Source organism: Schistocerca gregaria, chromosome 9, assembly GCF_023897955.1.
Source record: "Schistocerca gregaria isolate iqSchGreg1 chromosome 9, iqSchGreg1.2, whole genome shotgun sequence".
Lineage (NCBI taxonomy): Eukaryota > Metazoa > Arthropoda > Insecta > Orthoptera > Acrididae > Schistocerca > Schistocerca gregaria.
In genome coordinates, this window is record NC_064928.1 from 238220500 (window position 1) to 238233878 (window position 13379).

The 13379-nt window shown below is 39.4% G+C and overlaps 2 long non-coding RNA genes across 3 annotated transcripts in view; one reads left to right on the plus strand and one right to left on the minus strand.

Moving 5' to 3' along the window:
- Positions 1–3288: 3288 nt before the first annotated feature.
- Positions 3289–5747, minus strand: LOC126291644 (uncharacterized). Of its 2 annotated transcripts, none has more exons than XR_007551829.1 (2): positions 5191–5747; positions 3289–3432 (listed from the first exon to the last, which is right to left on the minus strand). It is a non-coding gene; the product is annotated as an uncharacterized LOC126291644 (long non-coding RNA). The 2 variants fall into 2 exon arrangements; XR_007551830.1 differs by having other exon boundaries at positions 4377–5747.
- A 734-nt stretch (positions 5748–6481) lies between these two features.
- The window catches only part of LOC126291645 (uncharacterized), a 109159-nt gene continuing 102261 nt past the window's right edge, over positions 6482–13379 (plus strand). The window contains exons 1-2 of the long non-coding RNA XR_007551831.1: positions 6482–6569; positions 10083–10373. This is a non-coding gene — a long non-coding RNA (uncharacterized LOC126291645). The remainder of the gene's footprint in view (positions 6570–10082; positions 10374–13379) is intronic.

Below are 13379 nucleotides of genomic sequence, written 5' to 3' on the forward strand. Positions count from 1 at the left end.
GAAGCTGCAACACTTCAGCTAACACACTATAGTACTCTAAAACAAGAATTATTAAAATTCCTAAATTAACCATGCGAAATTTTTCTGCATAAGCTGTGTATAACGGAGTATTCAAAGATTTCAGTGTATAGTGAAATACGAAAGGTATTACTTACAGTCAGTCATCTGGTGATCTCTTAGATCCTTCCTTATCCGAAAACACATTTCTATTATGGAAATGTCACTTGCTACGTTGATAATAAGCCTATCAACAACAGAATCCACAAAACCAGCAACGTGAAGCATTCTCTCTTTTATGACGAGCCATTATATATCCTGTCAGCATGTAAAAGCTGTGTGCATTAGTTCCAGTACGTATAGCATGATAATAGTCCTGTTACTTCGTGGGCCACATCCCACAGCTAGGCTCCAGATCACTTCTGTGGAGTTCATACTGTAATGACACAGTAGAAAATGTAAAATACATCATTTGGACGATGTGCACAATGCTGTGAAAATGATCGTCTTTCATGTTTCTACATTACGTATCTACTACCTCTATGGTAGTAAACAATGGACATAGTCCAAATAAAGAGGAGTTGGTTTTTCATTTTTGCTTTAAAAAATGAAGTTATTTTTCCTTAAACAACTTTTATGTACAGTCTTTCATAAAAGATTAATAATTAAGAATTTGTATTTGAAATGGAAACAGGAATTTCACGTCCAATATGTAATTAGAAAGGAGACATGCATTATTCATAACAGGAAACAAGATTTAATTATTTCAGATTGAATGGGGGGTGCAGGGGGGGGGGGGGAAGCGAATGATTCTGGGGATATCTGAACCAATGCATGAATAATCACATTTGGTTCACATACCATTATGCTACTGACTGCACTACATGTACAATGTGGTTTTAGTTTATCAACTGCAGTGAATACTGCTGGGGATATTTCAAAGCCAATTACCTCAGTAAATTTATGACCCCATTTCTTGGCACTTTTTAGCAGTGTTCCACTACCCAACAGAACGCAGCCTCTGCCATTTTCATATTGTGCATTAATAGCGCAGTAATCAGAGCACAACACTGCAATGGCTGTGATTGCCCTATTTTTGAAATAAAAACTACGTAGCTACAGTTGGATTAAGAAAAAAGTTAATGGCTGTTAATACATTTGATCTCAAGGTTTCATTTAACATAACCTAGTTATAAAATACCCGATACATAAGTAGGACCTACTTCAAAGAGTAACATGATGTACATGTGCTACCACTTCCGACCAAACATTGTGTTTGATTACATCAAATTTGTTCTTATGATGAACCTATTACGGCAATATATCACTACATGTAGTGTCAGCTTAAACTATCACTAGCTTCATTGCGAGTTTACAGCAACAACATTTGTCTGGGAAGTTTTTCTCCAAGTAAAGGAAACAAGAGTTAACAATAACTTAACAGGCCCTCAGTCACCATTAGCAACCACACACCTACAGACACTTGTTCACTGCAGAACCCTACAGAAGAAATATATAAAGAACTGATAAAAACAGTACTTACAAGAAATGCTATGTTGGACTTCCCCAACCAGTGTTAAATTTTGGAAATGACCTTAATCTGTCTGCTGTTAGTAAAACTGTACTCTACTCTCAACAGACCAAAATTTTAATTAAGTAAAAATTATTCTACAAAGTCAACTTCAGATATACTCTGGCAAGTTAATTCATTAGCCTTGGGCATGAAATGCACATTTGAAGCACCACTGCCATAGAATTCTGGAAATAAAAGAAAGATTGCTCAAGGGAAGTAAATTTGTATCACCAGGCTGTACTGTGCCACCATATGGCTACAGAGCAAGCAAAGGTATCAAAAGTCGTAAGTGACAAAGTTATTTCTAAAAGAGACATTTTTAGACTAAGAATGCAATTTCAATTAAAACTACACACTTAAAAAAAGGGCGAGAGAGAGAGAGAGAGAGAGAGAGAGAGAGAGAGAGAGAGAGAGAGGCGGCCCAGGAATGTTACTTCTGTTTTAATGTCCAAGAAATCTTCGGTATTGACACCACAGCCTCACTTTGAGTGCGAAGGTAAACACTAACTGGATTCAAATTTTATTGTGTTACACTGCTGCACTTCCCTTCTCTCACAATTCAATTTAGGAACATTAATAGTTATGTCATACCCCATTCCCTTGCCAATGCACAAAACTGAAACCATATCAGACTACCCACCCCACCCTTTTCCCGACAGTCTGGTATACATCTCCCTTGGACTGATATCACAACTTTGGCTATACCCCAGAGCTTGAAAATTATCCTGTAACTTTGCAGTTACGTTTAAGTTTGACACTAGAAAATATACACTACTCAGTAAGTTTCCACAAAGCTGTTATTACCTCAAATTTTAATCCAAATAAAAGGCACAAACAAGAATATACAGTACACCCTCCTTTTGCAATACCATCAGCCAAGCATAACTGGCACTAATGTCAATATTGCTACTCGGGGGCTTCCATACTAGAATGCTAATGAGAAACTGGCACTTACCCTCTTCAACAACATGCTTCATATAATGATCCACAGTATATGATGCACTAGCCAATGACACACACACACACACACACACACACACACACACACACACACACACACACACACACACTTCATGGACAGCTGTATAACAAACCTGTCATGTCCTTGACTAATCTTAGTGCAGGAATTCAATTTATTGGAAATCTGATTAGGTGCAACCATACCACAAATATGGCGTTTTCCAAAACAAATCTGAAATTCCATTTCCATAACTGCAGCTATCATGAGGAACTTGACTGCTTAATCTGCAAGCTATTTTAACACATCCTGAAATGTCAATGTTTATCATATGTATAATAAGCATCCAATGGTGTTTCCATTAAAAGGCTCATAATTCCAAGATTAAGTTGGGCCTACATTTAAAGTATTAATGTTGAAGAACTTTTACAGCAGTCATGTCAATGTTCAGTAGCTGCCACTTGTCTGTAAGGACAAGACAACCAAACCTGTGTATAATACCTGGCAATGTTGAAAATATGAAACACTGGTATCTCATTGTTCTTCAGTTAACTGCAGACTGTCAATGTTGACAAGCACAACTCAAAGCTATTTCTTTTACTATCAACAATGTTGTTTCACCATGAATCAGGAGCGCTGGAATCTAGATTAATAACAACATTAAATTTTCTACAATTTCAGTCATTTTCTTCTGAGCAATTTTACTTAAATTAGGGTAAGGATAAGGCACTTAGCAAATATTCACAAAACCTTTACTTGCTATCACTTTGTGGAAGTCTTTATTAAATAAAGTTCTACATTATTACATGCCATTATTTTACTGAGTAAGAACTGTCACAAATCCTGAAAACAAACCCAATCCTTTTACACTGTCTGCTTCCAGTTTTCTTGCACAGCCTTGCAACTGAAAAGAGAAAACATTCTCTTAGTACTTTACAGTCAATGCAGCTATTAACAGAGAAAAGTTCACTTTTAAAAGAATTTACTATGAGTGCTTAATTAATCACAGCCACCTTCGAGAACTTTCAACTTTTACTTCCTCATTGTTAGTTTGGCTTGTTTAAGAAAACCAAAACTTCTTTTCTACAGCAATTTTTTAAAATTAGAAACTAGCTTCCAGCTACAAAACAAGCCGTATTGACGGCTACAATATGACTGATGCCGCCATCGTCACTAAACCTTGGCCGTGGCGACATGGATCAGCAGCATAGACACAACTAAATAAAATAGGTTAGCTAATCGGTTTTATGTCTATATGTTAGTGGGGGCAATTAGTGTCCAATATCTACGACGATCTAGTTCGTTCAGGCATTCGCTCACAAAATCGGTTCAATAGAGAAAAATCATAGTTTCCATCAACATACTATTCCCCCAACATCCTACCACACAATGAGGATTCAGTAACATCCACGGGGCCACACTACATTGTTAAGGGCATGAACACGTTTTCCAGTTTAAGAGAATACGACGCTTAAATTTCCTTGCAACTACTTTTGGAGCAGTTCACCTGAACAGGCAGACATAAGCTTACCGGATTTGACGCCATATTGGCCAATTGCCGCAATACAACATTAGTAGTTGAAAGGATACGAAAATACGCTCTGGCTCATGACAGTTTCAATACACTAGTTGTTGTTGGTACGACTAAACATAGAAATTCTAGGCGTGTCGGAAAAATTAGGTCCATAATCCAGTACAACCGAAAATCCTGCTGCTCACGTGTGTGTCTTTGGTATTGACAGCATATGCGAAGAAATTATCCAGTCGTTGGCAAAAATATCGAGCCTGCTGTCTACAGCCGGCCATAACTGCTAAAAGGGTTGCTGGGGCAGGATATTATTCACGTACTGATCTCTCCATTAAGAGATGCTCGATGTGGGCTCCTGTCGCGTGGTCCAACTCGACCATCATTCACTCGAATCGTCCACGGAATGTAAAAAAAAAGAAGTGAGCACAAAGTGTTGCCCTGATTACACAATTACAGAAAAACCGTTTGACATAATTTACATTTGATGCGGTTATTAGCTTAAGTGTTAATAGTTCCGACAGGTGTTCCGTAACATGCGTTCCGTCACAGTACAAACAGCAGCTTCAGTTCGTCGCCATGACGAAGACTGACCTTGATATATCCGCAGGAGGAAAAAAAAAGGCCTCAAGAGGCGTAATGCCTGGAGAGCGAGATGGCCAGAATGTTGGACCGTTCCTTCCAATCCGCTTTTCATCCAGGAAATCACGCACTATCAAAGCCCAGTGGGCGATATAGGAGTACTCCATCTTGCTGGAAAATTATCCATGGTTTATATTCTTCTGTGTGGGAATGAACTATTGCAAAACGTCAAAGTAACTGTTAGCGGTTATTGATATTTCCGCGAAGAAAAACGGTCAAAAACCTTGTTATGCATGAGGCAGCGTTCACTTTTTAGCTGTAACTGTATAGTAGCTTGTTGAGACTCCTACCCAATATACGGACATTATGCCTATTTACCATTCCACTAACATGAAAGGTTGATTCATCGATAAAGCATACACTAAATAAACGTTAGGGCCATCAATCCTCTTGAGGATTTCAGTTGCAAATTCAGCAACATGTCAGAAGGCTTACACGATTTGCACTTTGTAAGCATACAAACCTACACCTTTAATGAATCTTCACCACACTTACTTGCGGTATTTGAAGTTCACGTGATGGTGCTTGACGAGTTAATTTAGAGGGACTCCGTTGAAACTATTGCCGACCACTACCAACTGTTGTTTTACTCACACGAGGCATGCCACTTCGAGGGCGATATTCAACGCTGCTTGTTTCGGGTTTCGTTAAACGTTGCACACCACTTCTTTACTGATATAACGCCAGGAGGGCTGCGTCCTTAATAAGCCCGAAATTTACGTTGAATACTGATGGGCGATTACGTTTCATGAAACTAAAGCACACATTGCGCTTTCTCCTGCTTAGACGCCATTTCACCAGCAACTAGTGACCTAACTGACCACGTCGCTGATAATGAGCACTAGCCCCATGCATTGATCAAAACAACGAGTAACACTAACCGATGTAAGGGCATCAAATGTAACTTATTATGTCAAACGGTTATAATTTTTTATAAACAAGGCAAAAACTTTGTTCTCACCCTGTATATCATTACCTTTCATCGTTGTTAGGAACTTTAAAGCTCATTAGGGAATCACCTCCACCATAGCACCCACATACTACTAACATCAACTTACCTCCTCAGACTGTCCACGGGTATAACATCAGTTGCACTAAGCCACGGTAAGCTACTGTTCGCGCATATAAGTTCTCTACAACAGGACTTCGCACGAAGTATTCTTCCGCGTAACGTTAATATAGTCCCATTAAAAAAGATGTCAAACAAATTATCTAAATAGGAATTTAAGCATATGGCACAAATTATACCCATTACTTGTACTATTTCAATTAACCGTATCCAATCAATTCATTTCTGACATAAATTAGTCAAATCAATAATTGCTAGAAATTTCGTTAACTAGTGACGTTTTATTTGCTCGCTCGCTGTAGTCTGCCGCCTCATGGAAAAAAAATAGGCCCCATTAAATTTCTTTATTATTCTGTAAATAACGTGTAGACCCATTTAATTTTCTACTTGACGCTATTTTCGTGTACGAAATATTCCTTGATTTGAAGTACTCCTTATTTTTCGTATTAGCTGCGTTTTTTGGACTGTAGGAACGTTATACGAAATGCGCATGAATACTGCTGCCCTGCATGTCGCAGAATCATGCATGTTCAGAGAAATTGGCAATTACGTAATTTCGCTATCCACATCACTAACGCTGCTCTGTGCCATCCTGGATTCAGCACATTCAGAGAAATGGGCAATTACGTAATTTGAATGTCGTTCTCGAGAAATAAAAAAAAAAAAAAAAAATACACATCCGAGAATACAACAGACCACGCGCTTTCCCTCTTTTTCAGTAGTCAACTTGGCCTCTTGGCGTCTACCGGCTACAGCTACATCAACATCTATAATTTGCAAACTACTGTGAAGTGCACCGCAGAGGGTGAGAACGGGAAGAATGTTTGGTTGAATGCCTCTGTGCGTGCTGTAACGAATCTAGTCATGTGCTCACGATATAGAGGCTTCTATTGCATTCGTAGGGTCATCAGTTAAAGCTGGTCATAAAACTTTGTAAGCAGGCTTCCTTCGGATTGTTTACGTCTAGAGTCTGCTTGTTTAGGTTCTTGTCTGTGAGTCAAACGGTTCATAACCAGAGACGATTCGTGTTACCCCTCCCAATGTACATTCATTATCCCCTATTAGACCTATTTGGTATGTGTCCTAAACTCGTGATCAGTATTGCAGAATGAGTCGCCCTAGTGATTTAAAAGTTATCTCCTCTGAAGGCCGATTGCATTTCCCCAGTATTCTACCAATAGACTGACGCCTATTACCTGTTTTACCCACAACTGAGCCTATGTGATAATTCCATTTCATATCCCTACATGGTGTTACACCGAAGTGTTAATATGAACTGTCCGATTCAAGCTGCGACTGACACGGTCGTAGGATACTACGTTTTCCCCTTTTGTGAAGTGCACAATTTTACAACTGAACGTTTAAAGCAAGTTGCCAATCTCCATACCATTTTGACATCTTATCAAGATCTGACTGAATACACCCAAAAAAAGATTTATTATGGGACGGAAATCGGTAGGTCTGATATACATATGTCACAAACAAATGATTACAGTTTCAGAAAAATTGGATAATTCTTTCACGAACAAGAGCTTCACAAATTAGGCAAGCCAATAATGCGTTGGTCTATGTCTGGCCCTTGTATAAAAGCAGTTATTTGGCGTGACATTGATAAGATGCCCCCCCCCCCCCCCCCCGAGGGATATTGCGAGCAATTCTGACCAATTGGAGTGTTAGTTCATTAAAATCCCAAGCTGGTTGAAGGGCTCTGCCCATAATGCTCCAAACATTCTCAGTTGGGGAGAGATTCCAGCGACCTTGCCGGACAAGGTAGGGTTTGGAAAGCACGAAGACAAGCAGTAAAAACTTGCCATGTATGGACGAGCATTATCTTGCTGAAATGAAACCCCAGGTTAGCTTGCCAAGGATGACACCAAGAAAGTGCATAGAATATCCTCCATATACTGCGGATTATAAACTAAAGAGGTCCTGATATGAAATGAAATGGTACCCTAGACCATCAGTCTTGGTTGTCAGGTTGTATGGTGGGCGACAGTCAGAATGGTAGAAATGAAATGGTACCCTAGACCATCAGTCTTGGTTGTCAGGTTGTATGGTGGGCGACAGTCAGAATGGTATCCCACTGCTGTCTGGGGCATACCCAGACACTTCTTCATTAGTTATGGGAGCTCAGTTCGAAGCGACACTCATTTTGGAAGATCATTCTACTGCAGTTTATGAGATTCCCGGCCGAACGTACAAGCACTGTATTCACTGTTTCAGTATATTTTGCATTTGGTTGGTTTGTATGTTAATTGTATTCACAAAGTTAGTAAGTGTAATGTGTGTTTGAAACTACATTCATTGTCTTAATATTTATGGCATTTACAAATTACTTGCATATTAATTCTACGTGTTCACTGTATATATTGTCAGAAATTTTTATTGTGATGTACACCACAGACAAAGCCTATTTCATCTTGATCATATGATCAATGGCCAGTGATGATTCTTGATTCTAGAACAGTTGGTCAGCTGTGGTCTTGATGAAGGAAGTATGTTGGAATCTGCCAGAAGTGATCCAGGAAAACCCTAATCAGGATGATTGTACAGAGCAAACCCCATCCTCCAATTTATGAGCTTAGCTGCTTTACAGTTGCACTGCCTCATTGGGTTTGTTTTTTGCTGTGTAGCATGGATTATTCGTGAGAATGAGCTATGTTATATTGAGGATGCTCATGCTGGTGAGAGATGGCCTTGTCACTTATAAACATTTTATGAAGCGCAAGAAAGCACTGTGCATGCTCAGATCTGTGGTCGGTGCAGATGGTGTGTATGCAGTGACCTAACACAACAGTGGCAAGGCACGGCATAGTGAGCAAGATAGCACATGCTGGATATGGACATTTATACCTTGGTGCCAGCCCTTGAAGGTGTCATGATCACCTCAGAGAAAATGGATGTACTACAATGTAAATACTTGACACCTGCCCGGATAGCCACGCGGTCTGACGCGCTGCTTCCTGGGTGGGAAGGCATGTCGGTTCCCAGCACGAATCCACCTGGCAGATTAGTGTCGAGGTCTGGTGTGCCTGTGGTTGGTTTTTAAGGTGGTTTTCCATTTGCCTCAGTGAATGTGGGCTGGTTCCCCTTAGTCTGCCTCAGTTACACTACGACATTGTCTCCACATACATGCACACCGTAATTAATCTACCATGCGGATATTTGGAGTTACACTCATCTGGTATGAGACGTTCCCAGGAGGGAGGGGGGAAGGGGGGGTTGGCTAGGGGCCAAACCGCATAATAATCATGGGTTCGGTGTGGGGTGGCCGTGGTGCGAGTGGACTGCTGTAGCTTGTTGTGGGATTGTGAACCACTGAAGGCTAAGGCAGGGACGAAGCCTCTCCATCGTTTCTAGGTCCCCGCTTCAATGCACACAATGTAAATACTCAAGATGAATGAAAATTGTAAATCTTATATCTTGAGTCAAGTTCGATGTGGTCAGACATATTGATTAATGTATTTGAATTTATTGGTTATTGATATTTGGATCTGTCTTCACAATTGATGTACATAGTTGAAACAATACAAAAGATTATCATTGAGGATATGTTCATAATTCAGTAGTGAGAAGTAGAGTGATATCTGCCTGAAGATGAAGTCAAGGAGGATAAGTTTGTATGTGTATGGCCATGGTTCAGATTAGCAGGCCCTTGAGAACAAAATGGAAAGGATACCATATCAGAAGAAGAACAGTCAAAAGTAACTTAGACTACATCAGACTGACAGATCCACCCCGTGCTGTTCTCTACTCATGGTATTACAGTCAAGTCACCACACGTACACAATAGAGGGAAACACCGCACCTTAATATACAATGTTCTGTATTCTACACACAAAAAGTCTTCTGACACTATTATTTCATGTCTGTCACTCCCATCAGATGCCTTTTGGTTCTCTGGTGCTTATGGCGTGTAGGTCATCTGCTTGCTGATGTAGTCAACTACAAATTAATGCAAGTATTTCTGCCCTTAGTGGGCTGTCCTCTTTATCTGTAACTAAAAATACTTGGCTACATCTACTTGCTGAAGATGTATGCCTTGTGGCAAGAAGGATGGAGTGAAAAAATTCCAGCACAAGGCACAAATGAGAAGTATGAAGCATTTCTAAACACAGAAATGTGTCATTTCCATGCATTCTTCCCCAAAATGACTTGCCAGAAATGGCAGTGTCACCATAGGCAATGGATTACCATAGAAGTAAATGAACTCAGGACTACTAAAGAGTGAAGGAAATTAGACAAACAGGGAATATGGAGATGTAAATCTTGCAAGCCACAGCCTCTTGTGTACACGTGCAAACTATCACTATTTCAGGATGCTGACGAACTACTGTGTTGTTACCAGTTGTTGCTGGCACAGAACACACACACAGTGAGTCACTGGTTGCCTGCATGCAGTAAAGCATGTGGGTTCCTCAGCTGATGAGATCCCCCCTTGGAGGAACGGTGTCAGCATGGGGCCAATTCTGGAAATTCTGCAGTCCCTAGGAGATGCACAGTGTGTCAGCTTCCAAGAATTCCCAAGTTCCTGCCATCTCTCCGTGGCTAAGCAGCAGCAACGTGGACATCGTCCAACAACACGAGGACATCTGATGCTGGAATTTAGGTTGGTCTGCTCAAATTTGGTTGCAAAACAAAAGGTAGTGATCAATATGGAAAACTTTTTTCTGTACTTGAGTGATTTCATTGGTGTGGGTTAGTTTAGTTAAAATGGCAGAATCCAACCTGAGTAACAGGGTTGGTGCCCAAACTGTTATTAATGATTTGCAAAGAGGGATTCAGCATGTAAAACAAGATAGATGGGAGCAAAGCCTGTTGAATAACTTTTCAAGTGATACATCATGCTTTGCTGGCTCAATAAAGAATTTCTTGTTACTACCATCAGTACCCATATTTAGCAGGATACTCTAGCAAGTCATGAAAGTATTTTTTTGAATGAGCTGTCTTGTTGGGCTTGTGGACTAATTCTGATAGTTTAGCAGTTGTTAAATTAAGAATGAAGGACCTGCACAAGATTTCGTGTGGAGCCCACTTGCACAAAATCAGAAGATTACAATGAGTTAAAAGCAGATTCAAATGCAAATATGCTGTCAGATTCTACAGAGAGCAACTTCATAGAGTGTGAATGTGGTGGGATGAATATATTGAGCAATTTGCTGAAAAAATTTGAAACATAAATACACAAATATATGAGCTGGTAGAAGATAAGAATGAAAATTGCATTCAGCTGTTCTAAGCTGATCAGAGAGCTCTGGACACATTGCCGTGGGTTTTATGGAGCGGACGTATGCAAAGCAGTCAGATTGGCACAATGTAAGACCTCTCAGGAAGCAGTAGAAACAACTGTTGGCTTTGTGGAAGCATTAAGGAGGCCAAATAGTATGCGAAGAGAAGGGCGCCTTGTATTCAACACAAATGTGGAATGTTACAGGTATAATGCACAGGGTCACATATTGAGAGACTGCTGCAATAAAAGAAAAACTAATGTGAGAAATAGGCAACTTGACAGGTCATTAAATGGGTACAGAGCATATATGTCACCACACTATATTTTCTCTGCACAAGAAAGTGATTCCTCCATTGAAACTCAGATCGTAAATCACTTTGGGACATGTGTTCTATATCGCTGAAGAAAAATCAAGCTACTTATTGATACAGGAACACAATCTCACTGATGGTGGTGTTGCATTGATAAAAGGGGTAATTTAAAACTGATACAGGTAAAGGTGTGAGGGTTAAATGTCAGGAAGCTATGTAACAACAGAGATGTTCATGAAGAATAAAGTTTAGGCCAAGAAAAATACACAGTGAGGGTGCAAGTACTTTCAAATAATGAAACATGCTATGGTGGTGTACTTGGATTTGGTTTCTTATTTGCTAACAGGACAGAGATATTTGTTGCAAAAAGGAAGATTAGATTAGACTAGACTATAGTAACTACAACCTGGGAAATAATTCTTCAAACTGCACTCAACGGAGCAGCAACACTGACATTGTGGGATTGGACCACCTGAGCAACACGCCTCTTCAAAGCCTCAGAATTGATGTACAAATTGATCTGCCTCAGTAAATTCCCCATGGAGCAGGGAAAACAGTTTATGTTGCAGTCAAGTCACCCAGATGCAGGGAAAGAGCTCTGTTATTGACTGAGCAATCGGAGAAATGTGGATAACTGGAAAACATGCACTGTTATGATGACAGAAGTGTAGATGTGGCTGCAGTGGTGAGACAAAATGTAGATAGAATCACAATAGCAATAACAAAGATGAGCAATGAAGACATTGTATTGCCGCATGGAATGATGATTGCTGAAGTCTCTCGAGCATAAGTAGAAATGATGTAATACAGGTTCCAAACAGAACAGCAAATGTTTCAGTCATGAAGACATATGTTTGTAGTGGTAGTGAAAAATTGCCTTCCTGAGAATGTTCAAAATCATTTAGTTTAACATCATATACATACTGGAAATTGTAACATGTCACGGTCCTCTAACATTACCTTTTATCTTCTTTTTTGAAATTATGAAATTTCTGGCACATTTAAAATTCATGTTATTAATTGTACAGTTTAACACATATTATTAAATATATTTCTAGACTCAGTTATAAAATAATGTTACATCTTGGTTATGATTCTTCTGTTGTCAAGAAAATATGTAAACTCTTTCACTTTGTAAACTCTTTGGAATAGTTAGTACTGCAGAAAATAAGGAGTAGTGGGCATGCCTCAGATGGAAGTAGATGTTTTTATAAGTTTTTCACCAACAATGTAATTATTGGTTTCTTGAATGTGGGAATTATAAAATCAGTGTCATTTAGAAGAATGGGATAAAATAAAAAGAGATTCATAGCAACAGGCAACTCTTCACCAGTTACTTCACTGCAACAGCAGATCAAAATTTTCAGCAGCAAGAATGTACTCCTAGACACAAGATTCAACAACAACAATGAGATAATCAAGATAAGTGAAACAAGTTCGTCTTTTGTAATCTTACTCCTCTCGAAATTTCAAAATTTGTGCAAAGAATGAGAACTTTAATGGCGATCTGTGGGAGGATAAGATTACAAAATGCATCATCAATCACCTAGAAACCTTATTGAATACCATTCAGTCAAATATAGATGGTAGAAGAAATGGTTAAAGAACAACTGAGAGCCAGAATTATAAATCCAAAAGATACTGGAGATCCTCTGTGGTTTATACCAGTTGTTGCTGTGAGAAGAAATCTGTTTCTGGAGAAACACAGTTCTGTATTTGTGTCAATTACTGAGCTCTGAATGCAGTAACACAAGGCATTTGTCCCTACCAAACTTGTTGGACATACTAGATTACCTGAGCAGATGTTGATTCTTTTTGATTTGTGTTCTAACTAGTGGATATCTTCAGCTGACAGTGCATCCAGATGCTCAAGCAAAAACTTAATTTGTTATCACAACAGGAGTGTATAAATACTTTTCTGTATGTCATTTGCACTTTGTACTGCACCAGCTAGCTTTCGGCACCCGATGGATTCAATTTTACAAGAGCTCACACCAACACAAACTCTTGTAAGCCTCAATGACACAGTAATTTTCAGTGAAAACATTATGCAGCATAGTTTTCAGGCATATAA